The sequence below is a fragment of the Colobus angolensis genome, unplaced genomic scaffold (assembly GCF_000951035.1).
Source record: "Colobus angolensis palliatus isolate OR3802 unplaced genomic scaffold, Cang.pa_1.0 Scaffold163, whole genome shotgun sequence".
Classification (NCBI taxonomy): domain Eukaryota; kingdom Metazoa; phylum Chordata; class Mammalia; order Primates; family Cercopithecidae; genus Colobus; species Colobus angolensis.
The window spans coordinates 3,256,510-3,259,026 of record NW_012114744.1 but is presented as its reverse complement, the minus strand read 5'-3'; the positions used below and the strand labels follow the sequence as shown (position 1 = coordinate 3,259,026).

General features: G+C 37.6%; 1 pseudogene; it reads right to left on the bottom strand.

Moving 5' to 3' along the window:
- Positions 1 to 2,132: 2,132 nt before the first annotated feature.
- Positions 2,133 to 2,517, bottom strand: part of LOC105508554 — a 10,841-nt pseudogene continuing 10,456 nt past the window's right edge.

Sequence of the window (2,517 nt, the reverse complement as noted above, 5' to 3'; positions counted from 1 at the left end):
AGATAATTTCTAGATTTAAGCCATCCATTGACCAGTGGTTGAAAACTGGCAGCCATGGGCAGCTTTGACTTGCAGATATATTTGTTATATTAGGAAATATCACATAAATATTTGATTTCTTCCTTCTTTTAAAGAATTAGAAGTTCTAACATCACTAGGTCTGTATATTTTTGACTTAGTGTGAGGATTTTTTTCCTCTTTAGTTGGACAGAGCCTATGCACTGCTGTTGGCTCAAGTCTATCATTCCCTATTGTCTTACACCCTAGCCAGCCTTATTCGGATATCTTACACACATGGCCCTTATAATCATTTAATACAGTGACTCTGTGATCTACATTCAAGTGGATAATTAAAAAGAAAAAACTCTGCTAATGCCATCCAGTTTCTCTGAGTCTCAGATAATGCTACACTAAGACTTAATTTCATGCACAACCTCTGAAAGGCCTTAGGAAGTGAGAATTTAAGGTTTGGAGGAGGGAGTGTGGTCAAGATATATGGGGCAAACAGCCATTTTCAGTCTTGTAGCTAGCATGGGCTTGATTTAGCCTGTTAAACATGGATAGCAGGAAACAGAATAGAAATCTCTTCATTTCTTTCCAAATCTAGCATTTCTATAGCAATTGTCACCATGGTATCTTGATGTGTTTTGACAGAAGAAATTTCACTTTTTGAAAAATGTGGTAATGAGGGAAAGAGAAACTCCTTCTATGCTTAAACTCCAGAGGCATTTCCTTAATAAAGAGCTCAGAAATATGTGTATATAGAACAGAAGTTCCAACATGGTCTGACCCAACTAAGGGCTGCTGGGGTTTCTTAATGATGAGGCTGTCTATATCCAACTGAAAGAACCCTTGAATACAAGGGCTGGAAGGTAAATCAAGCCCATAATACTACTTGTGTAGCTGTTTTCAGCATTCAGGCATTTGTCCATATTAATCTCATTGAATCCTTACAACAACCCTGTAAAGTGAGTATTGAAATTATCATTCCCATTTTGTAGAGACAAAACTAGACTCACTGAAGATCAGTGACTTGCGTCAGGTCACAGAGAAATTATGCTCAAACAGGTCTTCAAGACCAAGTCCCTTGGACTTTCACCATATCAGTGTTTTCTGAGTTTTCCTATTCAGATTTCTGTGGAGCATGAGGATGCCATTTACATAGACTACCAGATGAGTGGCATCCCCTGAGTTGTGTAGTGTGGGTGATTCTGGGCCCTGCAACATTGTCAGAAAATGTTTGCATGTAGGGTACACCGCAGGCATAAATAAAACATGCAACAAGCTTTGCACAATTCATGATGGCCTGGCTGTGAATCTTCTTTTTCTCAGACCCATTAAAGTTTGTTCAAAATCAGGTGAATGAGATGGTACAGAAATGAACTTGAATCTTGTAGGACTGAGTGATCATGTCCCCCTAATATTCATATGTGAAGCCCTTACCCTGGATGTAATGATATTTGGAGAAGTCTTTGAGAAGTAATTAGAGTTAGATTAGGTTGTGAAGCTGAAGTCCTTATGGTTGTATTATTAGTGGGTGGCAGAAGACAAAAATCTCTCTCTCTGCACATGCACTGAGGAAAGGCCATGTGAGGATGCAGCAGGAAGCTGGCCATCTACAAGCTAGGAAGAGGACCCTCATCAGGAACCATAGGTGCCAGCAACTTGATTTTGGACTTCTGTTGGGTTTTTTAAAAACCTCTAACTTAAGAGTGTAGTGTTTCTTTTTACCTGATGGCTTGTGTTTCACAGCAGCTTTTAAAAACTGCTTGTGCAACTTAGCTGCATACTGTATTCTAGTTATGAAAAAAAAAGTAAATCTTACTTCAATTTTTGCCAGTTGTTTCTGTGTTAAAAAAAAAAAAAGATCACACTTCTGCTGGGCAGGATTTAGAGGTTTATTATCAGTCTATGTGTAAAGTTCAAAGCAAACTCAATTTTGCTTAAGGGAACATTGTAAAGTAACAATTCTTGGTATTTCATGTCTCATATGATCCATTTCAAACCATAGAAAATTATACCTTTGTGTGTCACTGTTTCAAGAGACAAACAAATCTGAACAACTAAAACATCTTTAAAATGAAACAAGTTAAAGAAATTTCAAATAAAACTTGAATTTTCTGTATATACTCCTGTCAAATGAAGAAATTTCCTATACACCTCTTCTCTTGCAAACTGGTCTTATATTTCCTTTCATTTGACCTAGATCTGCTATGAGACCTAGAGAAGGATCGGGACAACTTGTGATTTCTCTCCCAAGACAGTGGTCTCTCTCTTCTCCTGTTTCTAGAAAGGAACCTGCTCTGACTGTGAGAGAAGCTCCTCCTTCTTGGAGATCTGCAGCAAAGTGGCAGACTCCTTCTATGATAATCATCTTGAGGGTAAGGCCCCCAAGAGGGAGGTGGGCCACGATTTCTACTTCTTACTTTTTTTTCCCCACCATTTGACAGTTCCACTCCTTTTATTTTATTTTATTTTATTTATTTTATTTTATTTTATTTTATTTTATTTTATTTT